The sequence below is a fragment of the Nuphar pumila genome, chromosome 8 (genome assembly GCF_984573655.1).
Source record: "Nuphar pumila chromosome 8, dmNupPumi1.hap1.1, whole genome shotgun sequence".
NCBI lineage: Eukaryota > Viridiplantae > Streptophyta > Magnoliopsida > Nymphaeales > Nymphaeaceae > Nuphar > Nuphar pumila.
In genome coordinates this window covers 39,357,305-39,382,181 of record NC_143256.1, presented here as the reverse complement: position 1 = coordinate 39,382,181, position 24,877 = coordinate 39,357,305, and positions in this window count along the sequence as shown.

Genomic DNA, 24,877 nt, shown 5'->3' with positions numbered 1-24,877 from the left:
AACTCATCATATTTGTACAGAAAGTAGATGATGCTTAGATAAATGATCAGATCAAATCACTTACCATAGGTAAGAGCACGTCAAACATTCTATGCCACAGTAGAACATGAGTGTCATGCTGCAGAATACAAAGCACAGAGGTTGTATTGCAAAACTGAAATGATGGGCGGTGATATAGTGGAAGCAAATAGCCATAAAAAGAATATAACTGCATGTAAAACAGGAAAAAAAGGACATGGAACATCAACAAAAGGTGGCGGGAACTAGTGAAGGGAGCCCTCAATGCTTGGGACTCGCCTAAAGTGATGAATGCCTTGGAAAAACCATAGCTCCTTTTTTACTTCTTTAACATGAGCCGACGCTTGTTGATCATAAATAAATGTTCCCAGCATTGCCGTTTCCAGGAATACTACTGAAGAAGGATGCCACATTACATCACAACAGCACCAAATATCTCCTGTAAGTAATGAGATTCTGCACATACAGTGACTTCACGCTTCTTGAAAGGCCAAATTCACCCTTCTATTTACATAAACTACATCTTTTCATTATTTGTGGTGAGAAAGTCCTTGGAATATAATTCTAAAAATCCCTTGTTACATAAACCTATGTGACTGAGAACTGGACCACAGGTAGATCATGTGGATGCCATATTGGTGATATGGAGACTGCCTCTGGGCAACCAAAAAACTAGATAAGGAAATCGACTTGCAACAGAGAGCAAAGCACGCCTTCCTACTTTCAGGTAATGCTTGACAGAGCAGAATGTGAGAAATACAGGTGTGTAAAAAAAAATGTCCAGGCCAGCAATCAAAACATGGAAAATCATAGCAGATACCGAAATGATTTAGCAGAAGGCAAGCTAATGAAAACATGATTCAACATTTGCAATAATGATAGAAAATATGAATCTGAGTTAAGTGCTACCGTGCAAATGAAATTGAAAGACGAGTTAAATAGATGGTTAGGATTAACCAGGAAAGCATATAGGGACGAATGGGAATGATAGAAAATGTCGGAACATGCAATTCCATTACTGTAGCACAAGGAGGTACCGAGGTTGCTATAGGCAACTGAATACCTTCCATGGTGCATTTAACGGGGCTAAAAAAAAACGACGGAAAAGAGAAAGAAAGAAGAAAAAAAAAAACTAAAAGAAGATCAGAAGGTGAAGGATAAGAAAAGTGCCTACCGTGGTTCTGCAAGGCTGAAGTAAGAGAAGGCAATAATCTTGCTGTGAGTGTTAGCTTCCTTCGATTGATTCTGCAGGGGATCCTCTCAGTCGCAGGAAATGGCCGACCTCCTTTTGATTGCTCAAGGCTTCCGGTTTGCAGAAGTTCTCAAAGGAGGAGAGCTTGGGTACTGAACTCCTTTCAAACGGACTGAAGAAGGAGAAAAAATGGGGAGGCAGAGAACGAACTCAAGAAAAAAAATCTGATCCCCGACCCCTTTCCCTGTGCATGCTCTTATAGGAAAGCAAACGAAGGCTCGAGAAGGGTGAGGCCGTTGAGGATGAGGCGTGCGAGGGTTGATGATGGAAGATTGCACATGGGGGTGTTCGGTGGAAGCTTCGTGAAGGAGGGTTTGTTAGCGATCGACGGGTGAAGAAGAAGGGGAAGTGATCCGAGGGTTGAAGAAAGGGGGTTCCAGCCATCGGAGGGTGGAGGAGTTCGGGAGGTGGACGCACGCGAGGTTTGTTGGTGATGAACGAAGGAGGAGGGCGAAGGCGATCGGAGGGTTGATGATGGAAGAGGAACGCACATGGGGTGGTCGGCCATGGAGGGAGAAAGAGGCGAGAGTGAGGGGGAGAAGGCAACCAGAGAGAGAAAAACTCGAGAGAGTCCCCCCCTCAAACCTTAACTCGATTCTAGAATTTTTACATTTTCCAAAAAGAGGTCTTCTATAAAAAGTTTTTTTCCAAAACGGGTTTTCTTTTTTTTTGTTTTTTTATAAAGTGGTTTAAAAAAGATTTTTTTTTTTTAGCAAAACCAACTTTAAAAAAAAAGCTTGAAACCACTCGTTCTTCACATAGTTTTTCCAATTTTTTGGTTTTTTTTTAATGTATTTTTTGTATTTTTGGAATAAAACCCTAGATTTTACAAGAAAACAAAGTTTTAAACACTAATTTTTTGATATTTTTTTGAGAAATATTTACAAAAGCGTTTTTCTGAGAATTTCAGGCCATTTCGGGGAAATTTCTTCAGAAGGATGGGTTTGGACCCAAGTTTTGAGAACATGTTTGAGTTTTGAAACTCGAATCGAGAAATACAACTTAATGGATCCAAATGGATACCGGACGAACTGTCTGAGCCTTTCAAAAGTTATTTTTGATAATTTTGAGAATTCGATTTAAAATTGGATAATGAAGCTCAGATTTGGATCTTGACAATAGATCCGGATCCGAAATTGAGTCAGATATGTAAAATGAATTTAATTTTAATAAAACTTGAGAAATAAAGTAGAATTTTAGATTTAAAACTGACTCAATTACCCAAAAATGAAGATAAAGAGCAAAAGGGGAGTAGTTACAAAAATTTTTGAAAAATTTGGGGTGTTCACAGATGCCCCTTTTTGCTACTAAGCCGGTAAGAAGCCGAGCTTAGTGGCAAGGATAACACTCCAAATTTTGAAAATGCCTCAGTCAGCAGATCTGAACTGGGTGTGAAAGAATTATGGCTTTTCAGGCTTAAAGTCTTGTCCTGAATGGCTTGGGGAAGACGAAATCCTCGAAAGTGATATGACTGAATAGATAGAAATGAGGAAATCGTGATGGGACTTTGGGTGAGGATCCCAAAATGGTGAAAGATAAGAATTTTGATCAGGTTTCATGGGCGAGACAAGATCAACTTTTGGAACGACTCAGGTTTAGCCCTTAACCTGGATGGGACGAAGATATATCAAGATGATTCGGATGGGAGAAGGAAATATAAGCAGACCTTTGATGGGACATTTTTGAGAGAAATGCCGCATGAGATGAAACTTAAGCATGATCCTTTCCTGGATGAATAGATAAAGAGCATGGATTCCTTTGTGGGGAAGGCCATGATGGGACAGGAGGATTGCCTCGTCGAAACGAGGCTCAGGTTTAACCCAAACCTGAAAGGAAGGTATCTCACGGAGTGAGGTTCAGGCTTCACCCTTATCCTGAAAGGGATGACCATACGGAATCCTCAAACGAAGAAACCGTGATGAGACAGGAAGGAATATATCATCAGAAGAAGATTTAAGATTTAATCCTTGACCTGAGTGGGGGATGATATGGAATCTTCGGATGAAGAAACCGTGATGGGACTAGAAAGGATATCTAGTCAAAACAAGACTCAGGTTTAACCCAAACCTGAATGGAAAGATACCTCGCGGAGCGTGGTTCAGGCTTAACCCTTAACCTGAAAGGGACGACCATACGGAATCCTCGAATGAAGAAACCATAATGGGACCTTCAGAATTTGGATGAACAAATCCAGAAGGGGTTTGCGAGAAGAGAAGAACAAGGAAGTTCCCTAAAGCTTGGAAAGGGGATGATCTTGGGCGCCTCATTGCTGAGACTAAAATCAACTTTCTAAAAACAGACGACCTCTCGCAGAAGGTTTTTGGGTTGCACCTCGAGGAGCGAGGTGACAGGTTTAATCCTTATCCTGAATGGATACAGAATCCTCGAAGAGCGGGGAAACTGTGATCGGACCTCTAGACTTTGTACAACAAGTCCGAGGGGGTTTTTGCAAAAGGATGAAAATGGGGGTCCCTAAAGCTTGAAAAATGGGTTGTTCTTGGGCGCCTCATTGCTGAGACTGAAAATAGCTTTTGACAATAATAGACCTTTTGCAAAAAGTTCAGGTTTAACCCTTATCCTGAACGGGACTGTCTATGGTGGGACAGTGGGGAAACATAGGGAAGTGTGCAGATTCGAGAGCACTCAGATCAGATGGAAGGAAAGGACCTTTCAGTCCTAAGGAGGGATGATGTCAGGGTACGTCCAAACGATCATCAAGTTCACACTTCATGTTGGGATAATGAAAAAATATTGCCAAATAAGATGCCAAAATTGTAGTTGATACAAAATGATTGAATTGTGCTCATGTGTGAAAATATCACCTTTTTCTACCTAGAGTATTAGGTCCAATTGGGCTAACTCTGTAGAATCAAGAATCAAATTCAAATTTGTTGTTGTTGAGTTTCTTCGAGGAAGATATCAATTTCCTTGATATGAACACAGATGAAATATTCTTAGTTTCACAAAAGCAATTAAGTGAAAAGATATTGATAAAATAATTTCACATAGATAAAGATGATTCCTGACAATTTCGGGCAATTGGATATCCTGGGCATTTCCCATGATGATCTTTTTGCACTCTTTTGAACCATGGAGCTTTCTTGGGTTCTTTTACATCATCCTTTATTTTGGAGATGTCCTGACTTTTCTCTCTTTTTCAGGGAAGGGTACGTCACAAACTCCTTCATCTTGGAGATGCTCCGATCCTTCTTTTTCTTTCTCAGGAATTATGCTTGATGATATAGGTTTACTGGGTTGAAATCTCTGGATGATAGCAGAAATCAGATATCTTTTGGTGTTTGTCGGTAGGTTCATCGCATCCGCCTTCATCTCGACGGTGATCCGAACTTTCCCTGGAAGGATCCGTCACAAACTCCGTCATCTTGGAGATGTTTCAAATCTTCTTCGGCCCCGGGGGTCTGCTCGCTTGGTTCGCCTTCATCTTGACGACAATTGAGAGATCCCTTTTGCGGATATTTGATTGCAACTTAGCTTGGACGACTGAGGAGATATGGATTGGGTAGGTTCTTTTTTACTGCCCAAGATATTTACACTGTCTTACTGCCAGAAGAATGATCTTTAAGAATGTGCCATAACTATGATCAATATTAGTTCATTTATGGCTTTTCAACATCATTGAATTTTCCTTTGCCGGTTATATCGAAGATTTTTTCTTTATCCTCTTGGTTGACCAACAGAAACAGCTTGAATTTAGTTCTTATTTCGCAAAAGTCTTGCTCTTTTGGAAATAATACTAAAGGTAGCCTAAGATAATTCTTTTATGTGATGAAAATTTTGAGATCAACAATGACTTTTGATCGCAAATTGGCAAAAGTATTCTATAAATCCCTGATGAAAGAAATCGCTTGATATCAAGTCGACACGTCCGTGACAAAATTCTCCTCTCTTTTTCCCCAAAAAGAGAGACTCAGGCTTAAGCCCATACCTGAATGGGAAGTTGGAAATACTCATCTCTTCCCTGAAAGAGGAGGTGTTTGCAAAATAGAACTTTCGAAGAGAAATTAAGTTTTTGTCAAAACTCCCTATCTCTAGGCTTCTCTTATGGAAAGGCGGTCGAAAGACAAAGTTGAGAAAGTATTACAGAGGAACGAGTCCATCACACTCTCCCTAGAAGAGGGTCCTCTGTGAAGGGGTTGGCCAAAAATGATAAAAACAGGGGGCACAAAAGAAACGAGCTTCCGTCGAAGCTCTCCCTGAAAAAAAAAAGAGGGTTCTCTTGTGTAAAGTTGGTTGTTGTTTTGCAAACTGTTCACGAAGAAAACGAGTCCCTTCAAACTCCCCCTCGAAAAGAGGGTTTTTGCGAATGAAAAGATGGTTGCATGCGAAAGGAACGAGCTCCCTCGAACTCTCCCTAAAGAGGGTCATTCGCAAGAGAAAATGATTGATTTTTGATAGAATGATGACCTGAAGGTCGAGATTGAGAATTTATAGCTTGAAATGATGATGTTTGGTTAGCACAAAGGCTGAACCTGGATGCCTAACTGATTAGTCAGCCAAACACTAGCACGAGCGCTAGATGTACCAGTACGAGCACTGGATTTCAAAAAATGCCCCAGTACGAGCGCTGGGTTTTGAAAAATGCACACTAGTACGAGCACTGGATTTTCGAAATGCACACCAGTACGAGCACTGGGTTTTCGAAATGCACACCAGTACGAGCACTGGGTTTTTCAAAAGGAGGATTTGAAAAATGAGACCGACATTCGATGATACTTGAGGATTAAGCGAGAATGATTGTCGGTGTTTCAGGATTATCCCTTATCCTGAAGGGGAAGTTCAAGGAGAACTCCGCTCCACAAGTGAGCATTAAATTGGCAAGAAGATTCAAGTCAGAACTTTGAAAAAAATGAGGATGCATAAAAGCGAAAATCCAAGTCGGGACTCAGTTTTTCAAATATAAGAAATGGGTGAGAACTGAGCTTGAAAAACTTGAATTCTCCACACGACAATTCATCCAATACGAACATTCGATTCAAAAGGAAGTTCAAGTCGGAACTTGAGACTTCAAAAATAAGAATATACAAAAAAGGAGAATCTGAGTCGGAACCCGGTTTTTAAATGAGTAAGAATTGAGTTTGAAAAAACTCGAATTCTCAAAACAATGATTTGTCCAATACGAGCATTGGATTCAAAAGAAAGTTCAAGTCGGAACTTGAGACTTCAAAAATAAGAATATACAAAAAAGGGAAATCCGGGTCGGAACCCGATTTTTAAATGAGTGAGAATTGAGTTTGGAAAAACTCGAATTCTCAAAACAATGATTTGTCCAATACGAGCATTGGATTCAAAAGGAAGTTCAAGTCGGAACTTGAGACTTCCAAAATAAGAATATACAAAAAAGGGAAATCCGGGTCGGAACCCGGTTTTTAAATGATTGAGAATTGAGTTTAGAAAAACTCGAACTCTCAAAACAATGATTTGTCCAATACGAGCATTGGATTCAAAAGAAAGTTCAAGTCGGAACTTGAGACTTCAAAAATAAGAATATACAAAAAAGGAAAATCCGGGTCGGAACCCGGTTTTGAAATGAGTGAGAATTGAGTTTGGAAAAACTTGAATTCTCAAAACAATGATTTGTCCAATACGACCATTGGATTCAAAAGGAAGTTCAAGTCGAAACTTGAGACTTCAAAAATAAGAATATACAAAAAGGAAAATCCGAGTCGGAACTCAGATGGGAAGAAAACAATCCCAACCCGGGAGCCGAAACTCGAAAGATCGACAAAAGCATGAATAAATTTTGATGGTGAAGATGAGAGATTTATTCGAGATCCTTGACCCAAGGTGGCCTAAGATTCGAATGGCTTCAGGATCTTCCTCCTTCCTAAAGGAGTATAGAGTAGAATTTGATGAGAATTGAAGAATTTATGGAGGAATAATTCAGATTCATCCCTTAATTTGAAGAAGAATAAAATTTATAAACATGGAGAAGAATTTAAATAGCTTTATTGAAAATTGGTTTTAAAAAAGAATTCTCACGGGTAGCAGTGATGCTTCTATGAGGGGTATCAGGATTATCCCTTATCCTGAATGGGAACACCTCGAACAACGAGGGTCAGGTTTTTCCCTTAACTTGAGGGAAAAAAATAAAAAGAATACCTCATTGAAAAGAGGCATCAGGTTTATCCCTTAACCTGAAGGGGATTTTTAAGATAAAGGAATAAAATTTAGTAAAATTTGATAAAACTTAATGAAATTTTGACAAATTGATAAAATTGACAACAAATTGATAAAATTGGATTAGATAAAAAGAAAAATGAAATGAACGCAATTTAATAATTACCAAAGAGTTGGTAAGATTTTTAGAAAAGGATTCGTCTGATCCTGCCCGCATTATGATGGAGGAAGATAAGTATAGATCAAAAATAAAAATGCCCCAGTATCAGGGAGAAGAATGTGAGAAGAATATTGCTTTATTTGAAAAGACTTTTAAAGAGTACAAAAGGCTAGGATGAACAATTCAAGTATAAAATCTTTTCAAATGTAAAGCATTAATAGGATCGGGCAATTCTACTCCATCTGCGTTGATCAGATGATAGGAATTGCGAGGCAGTGCTTCTTTAACCACATAAGGGCCTTCCCAATCGGGTGACCACTTGCCCTTCGGCCGTTGCTTGAAATGAGCCGTTGATCTGAGCACAAGATCATTAACTCGAAACCTTCTCTCAAGAACTGACTTGGCGTAATGCCGAGCTATCCTCTGACGATAAGCTTGAGCGTGCTCTGCTGCCCTAAGTCTTTTCTCGTCTAATAGATCAAGTTGTACCAATCTCTGCTGCTGATACTGATCAAGCGGAAGTTCAATGAGTGACGCAAACTTGAGTGTGAGCTTCTGAACATGTAGAGGTAACACTACCTCCATCCCATAAACAAGCTCTGAAGGCGTGGCATTGGTTGGGGTTCGAATGGTGGTTCGGTACGCCCAAAGTGCATCGTGCATCTTCTCGTGCCAATCGCGGCCTGTTTCCACTGTTCTTTCCAGAATGCAGATTAAACTCTTGTTGGTGGCCTCAGCCTGGCCATTCCCTTGAGGATAGTAGGGAGCTGAGAAATGGTGATGAATCCGGAATTTCGAGCAAAAGGTCTTCATCTTCTCATTCTTGAAATGACTGCCATTATCTGACACAATATCATGTGGGACGCCGAAGTGGCAAAGAAGATTCTTATGAATAAACGAAACCACGTGTCGGCCTTCTATTGTTCGCAGAATGACAACTTTGACCCATTTGGTGAAGTATTCTGTAGCCGCGAGGAAGTATCGGTGGTCATTAGAAGCCGAAGGAGTGATCAAACCGACTACATTAAAGGCCCACATCGAAAAGGGCTATGGAGAGACCACGGATTGCAAGTATGTGGCCGGCGCATGAATGGAAGGTGCGTGTATTTGACATTTGACGCACTTCCTTACAAATTGATGGCAATCCTGCTACATGGTTTTCCAGTAATACCCCGCCCGGATGATTTGCTTGACGAGCGTTTGGTAGCCGACGTGGCCACCACAAATTCCCTCGTGTGCCTCTTGGACAACCTCTATGGCTTCGTCCTTATCTAAGCATCTGGCATACTCAGAACTGAACCCACGACAGTAGAGAGTATTGGCAAGGATGAAATAACGGGCTGACATGCGTTGGATTGCACGTTGCTCCCTTCTTGGCATTTCCGTTGGGAATTTACCAGTTTCGATGAAGTTTTTGATGTCTTGGTACCAAGGCTTCTCTTTCTGGGTGGCTTGGTTTACTTGCTCCACTGAAATGTAGGCAGGTTGATCAAGTCTGCTGATCTCGAAGGAACGACAAGACTCGCTATCTTTAAATGACAAAATAGAACCCAGATAGGCCAGGCAATCGGCTATATGGTTGTATTCCCTCTTGACATGATTGAGCTGAAATTCTTCAAAGTCGCCTATGAGAGCCAAGGCGATCTTCTGATAGGGAATTAACTTTGAGTCCTTCACTTGCCATTCTACATTAACTTGACTGACAACAAGTAATGAGTCGCCGAAGGCGTGTACTCTCTTGACATCAAAGACTTGCAAAATCTTGAGGCCTTGTATTAGAGCTTCATACTCGGCCATGTTATGAGTACATTGGAAATTGAGCTTGAGGGAATAAGGGAGCATCTCCTTTTCAGGAGTGATCAACAAGATCCCAATCCCTATACCAGACATATTTCTGGCTCCATCAAAGAATAGAGTCCAGACTGGAGATTCTTGGATGCTACAGATGCGATCGTCCGGAAAGTCGTCTTTCGCCTTGATATCTTCTGTCAACGAGAAATCTGTCAACTGATCTGCGATGGACTGACCCTTGACTGACTTCTGAGAAACATATTCCAAATCGTACTGCATCAGGAGGACTTGCCATTTTGCAATCCATCCAGTAAGGAAGGGCTGCTCAAGGATATATCTGAGAGGGTTAAGTCTCGACAGAATTTTGATCTCTGAGGCCATCAAATAATGTCTCAGCTTCTGACACATCCATACTAAGGCTAGACATGTCTTTTCTATCTGAGAATATCTCTTCTCATAATCGATGAAAGTTTTACTGATGTAGTAGATGGCATGCTCTATCCGGCTGCCTTCCTCGTACTGTGCAAGAAATCCGCCACAAGCATTATGGTTGACGGAAATATATAAAAGGAGCGGCTTTCCAAGTTCTGGTGGCTTCAGAACTGGCGGATTGAGAAGATACTGCTTGATGCGCTCAAACGAGAGCTGACATTTTAGTCCCCACTCAAACTTCACTTCTTTTCTCAGCAAGTGATTGAAGGGCTCGCATCTCATGGCTAAATTGGAGATAAAGCGACGGATAGACTGGATGCGACCCTGAAGGCTTCGCAGTTCTTTAAGATTAGTGGGAGGCGGCATATCAATGATCGCCTTTGCCTTGGCGGGATCTACTTCTATGCCTTTCTTGCTGATCATGTAGCCAAGCAACTTGCCTAACTCCACTCCGAAGACGCATTTCTGTGGATTGAGTCTCAGCTTGTAGAAAATAAGTCTTTCAAAGACTTGGCCGAGGGCATCAAGATGATCCTCTCCTTCTTTGGACTTGACCAGGATGTCATCCACATAGGCATCCATGTTCTTGTGCATCTGGTCATGAAAGATAAATGTCATTGCTCTCTGATAGGTTGCCCCGGCATTCTTGAGTCCAAACGGCATGACTGTATAGCAAAAGGTACCCCAAGGCATGGTAAAGGAAGTTTTGGATTGGTCACGAGCGGCCAATTTGATCTGATTATAGCCTGAATATCCGTCCATAAAGGAGAACATGGCATGGCCTGCCGTGCTATCGATCAGAAGATCGATGTTGGGGAGTGGATAATCATCCTTTGGGGTGGCTTTGTTCAGATCTCTGAAATCAATACAAATCCAAACTTTGCCATTCTTTTTGGGAACTGCCACGATGTTTGCCAACCAGTCTTGATATTCAATGGCCCGAATGAATCCTGCTTTTAACAACTCCTCAAGTCCTTCTTTAACTTGCGGTGCTACTCAAGGATCCATTTTTCTTAATTTCTGCTTAATTGGTTTGCAATCTGGCTTCAACACAAGGCGATGCTCGACTAACTTAGAGTCTAAGCCTGGCATATCCTCATAAGTCCAAGCGAAGACTTCCTGATGCTGTTTGAGGAAGTAGATGAGCCTTTCCTTCTCATCTGAACTTAAACTGGAACCAATTTTGAGGATCTTTGGATCATCCTCTGAACCAATATTGACATCCTTCGTTGGATCTTGAACCAACGGTGATGGTTCATCCTGCTTCTGAATGCTGGCAAATTCTGGCAAATCTTGAATTGTCGAGTCGAATTCTGCCAACTCTTTGATCTACTCTGTCACTTTGCTGGCCTCTTCCCCTGCCTTTGTCTTGCAGGTTCTGACCAGTTTATTTTGAAAAAAGTTGGTATTGATAACGAGCTTTTTGAACGATTTAGGAGCCATGATCCCGGCAATCCTGAAACCGAAAAGAAGGCCTTTGAGAAAAGGTAAAATGTTCGAAAAATAAGCTTTTGTACAGAAACAGAGAATGACAACATAGACAAGGATATAAGCAGAAAATTTGTGTACACCAAGGTGAACAGAGAAAACAAACTTTTCATTTAAGTAAACTTTGATATTTACAAGTGATTGTTTGAAGGAAAGAAAGAAACCAGGGCGGATCTTGCCCTTACAAGATGATAGAAAGAAAGGAAAACAGAAAACACTGGCATTTGTATTCTTTACTAGGTTCCCTTGACGAAAGTGGTCTTTCTGCCGGATGACTGACCTGTGAAACCCAAGCCTGTACCGGTGACATGCTGATCGGGGACGATCGGCTCCAGGATGCCGTCTTCATTTCTGCCCAAACCCCTGAAGGGCCGATAACCGTGCTTCATTAGAAGATCAAATCCTTTCGTTGTTTTTGAGAACTGAGGAAAAAGCGGATGATTCCGTAAGGAGGTGCAGTCGAGGCGCCCACCTAACTTGAAGAAGTGGGGTCCCTGCCACTGGGCTATCATTGTTATGCTTTCTGTTGGCTGAACTTCTCTCAATTTTAGCATATCCAGACTTTCGCTCAGATTGATCTCGTCGACTTCCCTGATGCTTGGGATGTCGGCAGTGAAAGTAGGACGGGGGATCATGGGCTGTGGGAGACGCTCTTCCGGGTCCTCTCTTAGGACCGTAGTGATCATGCCTCCCTTCGACCATTTGATGCATTGGTGTAGAGTTGACGGGACAGCATTGGCATTGTGAGTCCAAGTGCATCCAAGCAACAGATTGTACGTGGGCGGTACATTGACTACGTGGAAGAGCATAGTGTGCACTGAATAATTGATGAAGATTTCAAGAAATACTTTCCCCTTGGCTGTCTGCCCATGGTTATCAAAACCGTAGATCGTGATCGGATCCGGGGTATATTCATCTTCCTTCAATCCCAAAGCCTTGGCCGTCATCTCAGGACAGATATTGAGGCTGCTGCCTCCATCGACTAGCACATGAGGAACTGTCATCCCCCTGGTTCGCACCACTATGTAAAGTGCGTTATTATGAAAAGAATGAGGCTTTGGCAAATTCTCATCAGAAAAGGTGATTGGTGCATTTGTCATGGCCTGATTGACGATTTGAGCCATGTCTTGCGGAGTCGTGCTAGGCTTGACTTTGATCTTTCTGAGCAGATCTTCTAGCACTTGCTGGTGCTCTGGGGAAGTATGGGTCAGGTCCAGGATAGAAATGTTGGACAAAGCAGTAATTTGTTTCTGAACTGACCCTGAATCTTCTTCTTTCTTCGAAGCTGCCTTGATAAAGCGCTTCGGAATCCTGGGGACTGGCTTGGCGACTTTTGCAGTCACTTTTGTTGGTTTGCTGGAAAATGCAGTGACATCCGCCCTCTTGGCGGAAGACTGCGCTTGGCGAAGGACTAGGACCTGATGCTGATCCTGAATGTCCCGACTGGAACATGGCTGGATACTGCCTTGCAGAGAGAATGCCTGCTCTATAATGACTGAAGCTGAATGTTTAGGAAATGGCTTGGACAAGATTTCTAGTTGTTGCTCATCCTCGTCCTCAATTAGCATGTTCTTGTCAATACAATCCTGAATGATGTTTTTGAGGACAAAACAGTGTTCGGTGTCGTGTCCGACAGTCCGATGGAACTTGCAGAATTTATCAGTCCATTTACCCATAGCGACGGGAGGATCCGCTACCTTGGAGAGTTTGATCATTCCTTTCGACATCATATATTCCAAGATGTCTTCGCGGGACTGCTCTAAAGCTGAAAATTCCCGATCATAACTCCACCCTTCGTGCTTCGGCTTCTCTGACTGCTTTGCTTTTGGCTGAGGCGCTGACTGAACAGGCTGTGGCTTAACAAATTTTCCTTTCTGGGCTGCAGAGTTTGTTCTTTCGGCCTTGGAGTGCCCTGAGTTTTTGTTGCGGTTTTTCTTGTTCTTCTTTCTGCCAGAACTACTGCTGTTATCGGAAAAATCCGTGGAATAAGCAACATGAGCTTTTTTCTTTTGCTCAGGATTCCCTCGGACGAAAGGATAACCTTCGTACAAGCCATTGTCTAAGCCGGTCTCAAGCCACTCGGCTTTCTCAATCAATTTGATGAATGACTTAGCAGGCAATGTAGAAATGAGGTTTCTCAGAGGCTGAGCAAAGTTGTTCAGGATAATCTGCAAGGCATGTTCCTCCGGGATAGGAACCTTCATCTTGTTACAGGTGCTCCTCCACCTATGGATGAATTCGCTAGCTCTCTCATTCTCGTTCTGTTTAAGATTGTACAGATGGTTGAGAGTTGGTGCAGCCTCCATGTTGAACATGAAGCGTTCAATGAATAGGTCCACGACTTTATCGAACTCTCGTAGTTTGATAGGATTAATGTGGTCTGCATACCACCTGGCTGCTACCCCTTCTAAGCTGCGAGGAAAGCAGATGAATAACGCCCGATTGTCTTTCCTGAAACGGCCGCATTCGGCATAAAAGGTGGCCAAATGAGCCTTAGGGTTGCTAGTTCCGTCAAATTTAAGGAACTTGCGAGGGAGATTCTCCAGATTGTCATCCCCATCCAGACCATGATAAAAATCTTCGCCAGAGTAGGTCTGCTTGCCCTTGCTTTTAACCTGGATATCTTTGATAGCTCGATTCATTTCTTTCATCTGCTCTTGCATTGGGTCATTAGCCGGAACGGGCTTGTTGATTGATTCAGGCTCCGCAGCGGTCTTTACAAACTGCGGTGGAGGATTCTGATAAACAAACTGCTCTTCCTTTTTTGACTCCTCTTCTACTGTCTCTGTTTCTTCAGAAGTGGTGTCGAGCTGTACTTTCTTTCTAACAATCCTGACTGGTTTCTTTACAGCCTTCTTCTTTGGCTTGCTTTTTGGAGCAACTTCTTTCTGACTGGCCTCCTCCTGTTCTGACATCATTTTGGTCATCATTCTTTTGAACAGATTATACATGGCAGGATCTATATCATCTGTTGGGTTCTGTCCCCTGACTGATTTGGGAGAATCCATCCCTTCGGCCTCACTGTCGCTGTGTCGAGGAACTGTTTCTTTTCCTGCCCTTGTTACAACCATTTTGCCAATGCTAGTGATTTCTGTAGAAGTAAAAGGTATGGTTAGGGTTTGGAGGAAATTTTTGAAAATGCGATTTTTTGAGGAAAAGACATGCAAGAAGAATTTGATAGTCAATTTAGATAAGTTATCCCATCACCAGGGATTGGGTCATCACAATTTTTTGCAATGATTGTGTCACCTTTTTGTGGCAACAAAATGCGCCTTATGACCTAGGCGAGGTCGCCCATCATGACGAGAGATAATCGAAGAAAGAATATATATAAAAATGGGTCTCATCACTGGGGATGAATTCGTAACCATATGAAACAAAAATAAGATTTGGCCATAGAAAGCTTTTTATCAGAACAAAAGTTTTGCATTTTTATTAATGACAAAATTTAAATACAAAGAGAAGGTGGGCAGACAGTTTGCCACCATTCTCGATACTCCGATGATACATTAGGACCAGGAAATATAGACAAAGAAATAAAAGAGTCCCAAGTGTATTTGGCGACGTGGTATGCTCCAGACCACTGATCCGACCGTAGATCGAACTCTGGCATGCAGCCTGTCGGAAAGCGAGTGTTGACACGAATCTGCCGTTGTGAGAACTGTCGAAGACACCTCTCTGGTTGATAGTCTACGCAGAAGAAAGGGTCGAGCAGTTTGTAGTGTTTATCACAAGCATAGGTGTATCGAGGACTAGTCTCTCTTCTGTCGAAAAAATCCCAAACGATCTCCTCCTGGTGCAAACTCTCGATCAAGGCTTGATACTGAACGACTGACTTTGGCTGCTTACTGCTAAATCTGAAAGAACTGGCTTTCGACGACACATATCGCAGGAACCACGACTGTAGGGCGTACGTGCATCCTTCTACCAAAATGGTTTCTCCGAGGGTGAAACGAGCTAAACCTCTGTAGAGAAAAGCTAGAGCTGCCATGGAGACAGAAAGCTGACGGGTCTGCTTGCTTCCCCATCTTCGAAAAAGTTGGGCGACTCTAACATCGATGAAATTCTGACCATCCTGAAAGAACGCTAGTCCCACTGTGCATAGGACCATGGCATGCTGAATTCTTTCTTTCGCTTCTCGAGACAAGGTATCGACTTCTTCGTAGGCTCCATACTTGTGATAGAGTTCAAATATATCGATGAACTGACTTCCGTTGATTTCTGTGAGAGGCCAAGATTTGCTCCCTGTAGCTCTGGCCAATGCTTCTCGAACATCTATCCCTTTGATATTGATCAAGAATTGTTGCTCGACCGGGTTGTCTTGCTGACCGCCTGGCTCTGGTAATCCCATGATGTCAATGAACTCATCCATTAGTAAAGTCATCTCTCCCCAGGGAAACCAAAACGTACAGGTACGTGGATTCCATCGTTCTGCCATAGCTTGAATTAGACTGTCGTTGATGGTTCGCTTGCCAACTGCCGATGCCATCTCCAATCCACAATCATCCAAGTGGTCTGGGAACATACGCGAGAAGGCGGTGAACCAAGAATAGTACCACCGAGGGAAGAAGGTACGAGACTAGATGACTTGATGATCTGGGGTTCCATCCTTTATTTGATAAAAGATATGATCCCAAGGAAAGATAGCATCGGGAGATTTGGATGCCATCGGAGTGATACTGAGGCAAAAGAGGGAAAGAGTCAGATGGAATGCAGGACTTACGGATAGACTTTTGATAGACATAATTTCCTAGAAATTTTGTAAAAAGATCAAGGGATTTTGAAGAAAGAATCTCCAGGGTTTTTAAAGAAAGATTGACACAAAAAAGAAAAAAAGAACATAGGTAAAGGAGACATATACACCCGGCCGGGGTTTTTGAAAATAGAGGAAGTTTTGAACAATACACCCAAGGTTTTGAAAGAGGTTCGATATATATAGGAGAACAAAAGGAAAACATCGCCTAATCATAGCTGCACAAACAAGGGTGCGCACACAGCACTCCCTAAAGGCGGACTCTAAATGCAATATTTGAAATGGCTTGTAGGACCTTAATCCTAACTCTAAGATTTAGATCACCTGATTTCAATCAAGGTACACCGATATACTCAAGCCGAAGCTCGAAGTACGTGGCATATAAGACATTTCTTCGGTTCTAAGGTAATGGCTTCCCAACATCCTTGAGCACCTATCGATATACCTCGGACTATGGCCCTTAGGTACGTGGTAGGGGGGCGCGAACCCAAATAAGTGGTCCAGTTGTGAGGCTCTCTCCCGAACTATGGTTCAGTGAGATAGCCCAGCAACGTGAAGACCAGGACAATATAGGTAGGGATGTTTTCAAAATATTGTCAGCATGCAATAAAAATCAGAAGGCTCTAATGCAAGTCCTAAAGAGATAGATTAAAATGAAGAGAAGCATACATTTGCATACATTATTTTTACATTCAATCCCTAGAATTGAGGAGAGTTGTATTTAAGACCTAAGTCTAATGTGAGCATGGAATAATCTCCTCAATATGGTCCTACCAAACCATACTTAAATCCTATATGAAAATAATGTCAGCTTAGGACAGAGTCTAGGCTCCTAAGGTTTGCATGGAAATGTAGCTGACATATGTTAGAATAAAGACTTAGATTATATAAAAGCAAAGCAAAGGCATAGATTCAACCGGACGAAGACGATGTCCCATCACGGTCGCCAAAACTGTGATCATCGCAAAATTTTTCCCCTCTTGTGGTTCTCGCTCTCTTCCTTCTCTTTTCCTTTTCCAGCCTCTATTTTCCTCCTTTTTGAAGGGAGAAAAATAAAAGAAAGAAAAGAGAAAGAGAAGAGAAAAAGAAAGAGAGAAGAGGAACTATTTTGCGCGGTCTCACTTGACCTTGATTTGAAAATATTTAGAAATTACTCGCCTCTGTTTTGAAAATGTTGCGGAAAGATGGAGAGACGGGATTCGCTCATCGGTACGAGGTTCGACCGTTCCTGGCACCTTTACCAGGGTTAATCGAACCAAGGATCGAATCTATGCCTTTTGCTTTGCCTAAATATCATCTAAGAATTTATCCTAAAGATCTAAATGCACAGAGAATCATGCTTGTGCAATGCAAGAATGTATGCTCCTTTTAAAAAAGGTTTTGAAAATTTCCAAGTATTCTGAGATGAATTTGATAAAGGAGTGAAGAAATGACTTAAATCTAACTTTAGAACTTGAGATAGATCAGAGAAGTTCTAAGTTTTTGGAGTAAATCAGAGTTTGGAAGGATAAATGAGAAGGAATGGCTTGAAATTTTAAAATGAGCGGAAATGAAGTTTCAAAGTCAAAATGTGACTTTGAATTTGAATTTGAATTTAGGAAAGGAAATGAATACTTGAGATGGAATTGAATTTGGATTTCTGAAGTTTGAAATTTGGAATGGACTGAGAAAATCAAAATGGCATTTAAGAATAGAAATGGATTAAAAGGGGGGGGTTCAGATGAGATGTGGAAATTGACTTGGATTTGAAATCTAGAATTGGGAATGGAATAGGATCTCAAAAATGGATTTAAGATCCGATGTAGAATTGGGTTTTGGATCCTAAGATGGATTTGGATTTGAAGTCTGACATCCAATATGGGGTTGGATTCTGGATCCTAAGATGGATTTGGATTTGAAGTCTGAGATCCAATGTAGAATTGGATTCTGGATCCTAAGATGGATTTGGATCTGAAGTCTGAGATCCAATGTAAAATTGGATTCTGGATCCTAAAGGGAAATTAGATCTGAAATCTGAGATCCAAATGTGAAATTGGGTCTTGGATCCTAAAATAGAATTGGATTTTAAGTTTGAGATCCAATATGAGTGTTGAATCTTGGATCTTAAAATGGATTTGGAGTTTGAATTTGAAATTTAGAAAAATGGATCAAGAATCTCAAAGTTGAATTGAACTTTGAGATTAAAAATAGAATTTCGAAAAATGAAAGGATGAATTGGATTTGAAAAGGATTGAAGATAGATTGAGGAAGATATTTACATTACTTGGAGTTTTGAAAAAGGAATTTTGGAAAATATGTTGTAGTTCTATCCTAAATGATGAATGAATTTAAAGAATTTGAAATTGGATTTTAAAAAGCTATTTCATTCTTTGGATGAATTAAAACAAGATTGAAAATATAATACACCCTTGACTATGGTCATTGAATGTATTACATAATAATCTATATTTAAATTCAAGAGAAGAATAAAATACATTTGGTGCTTTTATAGAATTTAAAATGAAATTAACTCTCAATATACCCTGACTATGGCCATTGGTATATATTTTGAGTCAATTTTAAGTTAAATTCTAATAAAAGAAGAAAATATTTAAGGAAATATGATGAATTTTGAAAATAGATCCAGTATGGATCCAGTGTTATTTCGTAAAAGATAAAAATCCTAAGTTTTGTCCACACCCTGACTATGGCCATTGATGTGGATCATCAACTTAGGATTGATTTACCTCTTACGAAGTGGTGCACGTGCCATTCGTGTTTCACCATTGTGAGATTTTGAGAAATAAAGACAAAAGCATGAAAACAAGTAATTCATGGTATTTTACAATGCTCATTCATTCTAATCTAAGACTGAAAATGAAAATTTCTCATTAATATCTAAGTTGTTACAATCCATGAAATCTGGAAGGATGACATCTCTAATCTTAAGAGGGCAATACAAATTTCTCATGACTTCCCTGTAAAAGAATGAATTAGCACAATAGAAGAAAAGTGCTTCATTGAAAACAATATCATATATGATTTGTATTGATCCTAATGCAAAGTGCTATGCTCATGCTGAATGAGAAGGGTATATGGCCTACCCTGCCTTTTTTAGAAAGTGTACATATATACATAGGTATATATATATGTATATATATATATATAGGCAATGCCATAGTCAAATGAACCTCTATATGTAATGAATGAAGGCAAGGGCCAGGATAGTCCAAGGTGAATCGTCATGAAATGTGGTAATCCCTGGTGAACCGCCATAGAAAGGAAGAGACACGGTGGTTCATTGTGAACCACTGTGGAATATGGCAGCTGTGGTAGTTCTTGATGAGCTACCATAGAGAAAAGGGGCACACAGTGGTTCATTGTGAACCACTGTGAAACATGGTGTCTATGGTAGTTCTTAATGAACTACCATAGAGAAAAGAGGAACACAGTGGTTCATTGTGAACCACTGTGAATACACAGCAGCCGTTGGGTTGCTGTGTGGGGCAATCATAAGGAGCCACTGCATGTGGTGCAAAGGATGGAGGCAAGTGGAGATAATGCTGTCATAGAATTGCTCCATATGGCTGATGTGGAAGTGAAACTGAGAGTGCAAAATACCATCCAGAATGAATGCAAAGGAGACTCTCCTTTCTTTTCTTTTTCTGTGAATTCATAGCTACTAAGGGATGTATTAAGGTGACATGTTGTAAACGTGGGAGATCACAACAGTGCAGAAGCTGCCTGGAACTCTTACTATAATGTGACATTACAGTAATATGTTGGGCTGTTGCAAAACTACAACCGTTTGACAGTGTACTATAGGTGATGTGGGAAGTAATACGCAGATGATACTGTAAATGCGGTGTGAGGCTGAAAGTGATATGAATGTAGGGTCATGACCCTACCCAATAATATACTAAAGAGCACCCAATGATCCAATTCTCAGAAGATACATAATGCTGTGCTACAGTCTAATGGCCTATGTGAGAGAGGGCAAGCACTAAAGGGATTGCCATAGAGTGACTTCCTCAAACAGATTCAGCTTCAGGCCATGCCAATGTGGCAACCTGTCGATAGATCATTCGACGTTCTAGATTCGACAATGCCTTTAAAACTGTCAACAAATGAAAATCTACAAATGCTTGTTGCCCGCAGTGGCAGCAATACACACCCTGGTATCGCTAATGAATGACATATGATGATCCGATGATTATGTGAACACAAGCTAGACCTGCTGAGGTTGGATAAACAAACAATCGTCAGGTTAGGTGTTGGACTTACTAATGTTCAATAAGCAGAAAATTACAATAAACTAATACAGAATAGCTATTAGGATGCTCTATGAATACTTAAACAGATCCAAGCTACAATGCTTTAACATTTGAAATTTCATATTAACACTGCAACTCATTGTGATCATCGCAAAATTTTTCCTATTCTCTTATGGTTTCTCTCTCTTCCTTCTCTTTTCCTTTTTCTAACCTCTATTCTCCTCCTTTTTGGAAGGGAGTGGAATAAAAGAAAGAAAAGAGAAAGAGAAAAGAAAAGAAAGAAAGAGAGAAGAGGAACTCTTTTGCGGGTTTTCACTTGACCTTAATTTGAAAATATTTAGAAATCTAACTCGCCTCCGTTTTGAAAATATTGCGGGAAAAATGGAGAGACGGGATTCGCTCGTCGGTACGAGGTTCGACCGTTCCTGGCGCCTTTACCAGGGGTAATCGAACCAAGGATCGAATCTATGCCTTTTGCTTTGCCTAAATATAATCTAAGAATTTATTCTAACCCTAAATGCACAATGAACCATGCTTGTATAATGCAAGAATGTATGCTCCTTTTAAAAGATGTTTTGAAAATTTCCAAGTACTCTGAGATGAACTTGGTAAAGGAGTGAAGAAATGATTGAATCTAACTTAGAACTTGAGATAGATCAGAGGAGTTCTAAGTCTTTGAAATAAATCAGGATTCGGAAGAATAAATGAGAAGGAATGACTTGAAGTTTTAAAACGAAAGGAAATGAAGTTTCAAAATCAGAAATGGACTTTGAACTTTGAATTTGATTTTAGGAAAGGAAATGAATACTTTGAATTTAGATTTTAAAGTTTTAAATTGGAATAGATTAAGAATAGAAATTGATTTAGGGAGTTCAGATGAGATCTAAAAATGGAATTGGATTTGAAATCTAGAATTAGGAATGGAGTTGGACCTAAAGATGGATTTAAGATCTGAGATCTGAGATCCGAGATAAAATTAGGTTATGGATCCTAAGATGGATTTGGATCAGAAGTCTAAGATCCAAAGTGAAATTGATTCTGGATCCTAAGATGGAATTGGATCTGAAATCTGAGATCCACAATAGAATTGGGTTCTGGATCCTAGAATAGATTTGGATCTGAAGTCTAAGATCCACAATAGAATTGGGTTCTGGATCCTAGAATGGATTTGGATCTGAAGTCTGAGATCCAAGGTGAGATTGGTGTCTAGATCCTGAAGGAGAATTAGATCTGAAATCTGAGATCCAAAGTGTGATTGAATTCTGGATTCTAAAGAGAAATTGGATCTGAAGTCTGAGATCCAATATGAGTGCTGAATTTTAGAAAGAAATAGACTTGGAGTTAATTCAAGAATTTCTAAGTCTGATTTGAGTTTGGGAAAAGGGAAATTTTTAGAAGTTGAATGTTGAATATACAGATGAATCCTAAGTCAATTTAGTCCTGGGATTTGAAGTTTGAAATGAATCAGGAATCTCAAAGTTAAGATTGAACCTTTTGATTGGAGCTTTTGAAAATGAATTTGAATTTTCAAAGTAAAATTGAACTTTGAAAATGATTTGGGATTTTTGAATATGGAATGAAATTGAAATCTCAAAGTTAAATTGGACTCTGAGATGGAAAATAGAATTTGAAAAAGATGAACAGGATTTGAAGATTTGATTGAAGAAGATATTTACATCACTTGGAGTTTTGAAAAAGTAATTTTGAAATATGATGTAGTTCTATCCTAAATGATGAATGATTCAAAAAGAATTTTGAAATTGGATTTTGAAAAGCTATTTCATTCTTTGGATGAATTAAAATGAGATTGAGGATATAATACATCCTAGACTATGGTCATTGAATGTATTATATAATAATCTATATTTAAATTCAGGTGAAGAATAAAATACATTTTGGTGCTTTTATAGAGTTTAAAATGAAATTAACTCTCAATATACCCTGACTATGGCCATTGGTATATATATTGAATTAATTCTAAGTTAAACTCTAATAAAAGAAGAAAATATTTGAGTAAATATGATGAATTTTGAAAATGGATCCAGTATGGGTCCAGTGTTATTTCGTAAAAGATAGAAATCCTAAGTTTTGTCCATACCCTGACTATGGCCATTGATATGGATCATCAACTTAGGATTAATTTACCTCTTACAAAATGGTGCACGTGCCATTCGTGTTTCATCATTGTGAGATTTTGAGAAATAGAGGAAAAATGCATGAAGAACAAGTAATTCATGATATCTACAATGCTCATTCATTCTATCTAAAGCAGGAATGTAAATTTTCATTACATCTAGCTAATACAATATCTGGAATCAAATATGCAACTCTAAATAATGATATTTTCTACATGTTCCCTGCAAAAGCACTTAGTATGAAAAATAGAAGAGAATTTGCACCTTTCACATGGATTCCAGAAATGTAAGTAATGAGATATTCACATACCTATCTTATGCTTAATACTGGATGAAAACAATATTGACAATCTGAGCTAGGGAAATATAGTCATTAATGTATTTACATATATATATATATATATATATATATATATATATATATATATATACGTGATATGAATGAAGAATAGATGAATTGGGGCAAGTGAATGAAACATGCAGCAACTATAGGAAGGCTAGGCTAAAGGGGTATGGTGAAAAACACAGCAGAATGATGGAGAAGGGTGATTGATGCTGGTGACATAGATGGGATGAGGATATAAGATCCACTGCTGAGCAAGCAGGGGACCCTGTGGCAATATTAGAACTCTGAATTAGGGAGGGGCATTGTATCCTAGTACTTTAAGATGGAACAAGTTCAAGCTATTACTACCATGGACACTTGTAATTAGGAATATGCTTTTAATTTCAGACAAATTTGTGAAGGATGACTGAATGGGGTCCAATGTAACCCCTCCTTCACTGCTTTAAGAATGAAGCAAGCTAACAGTGTCTATTCCGGAGCAGCAGAAGATAATTGGAATTGTATGACAAAGGGGAAAACAGATCACTAAGTGGAGTGGATAATGAACTGCTGAGATATGATATTAGGTGGTGCGAGTGAACATGGGCACAAGACAACTATGGATGCAGAAATTGTTGTAGCAGTCATGACAGGGAACATTACCATCAGGGGATGGTTGCAATAGACATGGCTGGACAGAAAAGATGCTGTACATAAGAAGATGCAGATACCTCTGGGGGCCATCGGCATGATAATGAATCCCAAAGTGCAGAAATACCGAAGCTCAGTGATAAAGGAACTGAGAGGAGCTTCCTCAAGCTCTTCAGCGAATGTATTTGCCCGAGTTATTCTCGTATCTCAAGTAGGCATGTGCTTTAGGTACCAAAAGGCACATCACCAATGAACTTATAACGTCATGTACACAATGAAACCTCCAGATTCAGTCTTTAAATAATTCCCCAAAATGAAAACATAATGTCAATTAGCTACCAACAGTGTAATGAATGGTACCAAGCAGAAAATGGAGTTTGAACCAGGGACTTGGAATAAAACTACAGACTTTAATGGAACAGATGGGAATTTCGTATGCCATGTATAACTAAGATGATGTTGTCATGACATGCGGGGATGCAGATCAATATTAATGAATGCCATGGAATGTAGCTAATAACATAAAAAAAAAAAATTCATGTGAATAAATTAAAAGAGGATGTATACGAAGAATATATGAGGTCAATGATGGAACTACAGATGAGGTAAAGTCTGCTCAAAGTTAGGAAATGCATCATAACTTTGGTAGAAAACAGTTGGAGCTATATCTGTTTCATTACATCAGTAAAAGAGAAGAAAAGAGAAAAAAAAAAAAGAGTCAAGTGCTTCCTATACATTGCGGGTCACTTACAGGAAATGAGGATGAGAGGAAGCTCACCATTGCTGTTTGAAAAGTATCAAGGCAGTGGGTCATTATCGGATGTTTGTACATAGGAAAGTGAAACTGCAGGGGAAGGATGCTTATGTGCTAAAAAAAACGAAAGTGCAACATGTTGTTGTATTTAAAAAGATGCAGCAGTAATCATGAAAAGGGGCCACAAAATTGGCGTGTTACTGTACTTGAGCTACATGCATATGCCCATCTCTAATAATCAGATTGAATCTTAGCTATAGGTCTCTTCAAATTAATTTCGCATGATTGATCAGTTTCAGCATGTTATACCTTTTCAAATTGAGCCTATAAGCTTCAGCAAATGGAATTTACACAGCATGATTAACTACAGTTCACACTCATGTCGCAGAGGTCCAAATTCCCATTTTAACAGATCGGTGATGGGTGAACCGGGATTAAGTGTTGAATTGTGCCCAGTGAACAATAGTATGAGTGAGGGTATATGAATGAAAGTGCAGTCTATAGATAAAAAAAAAATGGTGGGGACAACACTCTCCATGTTACTGAATTAAATAACATACCTGGCAGAAAAGGAGTTTGAAGATCTTCGGGGATATTCTTCTGTTGGAGATCAAACCGTATCACTCTGTCTTTCGCCCGGATTGCAAGAGTTCCGATGGAGCTTCCCTTCTACCCTCCTCTTAAGTTTTTGTCTGATGATGAAGAGGAGAGGGGAAGGAAATCCGAA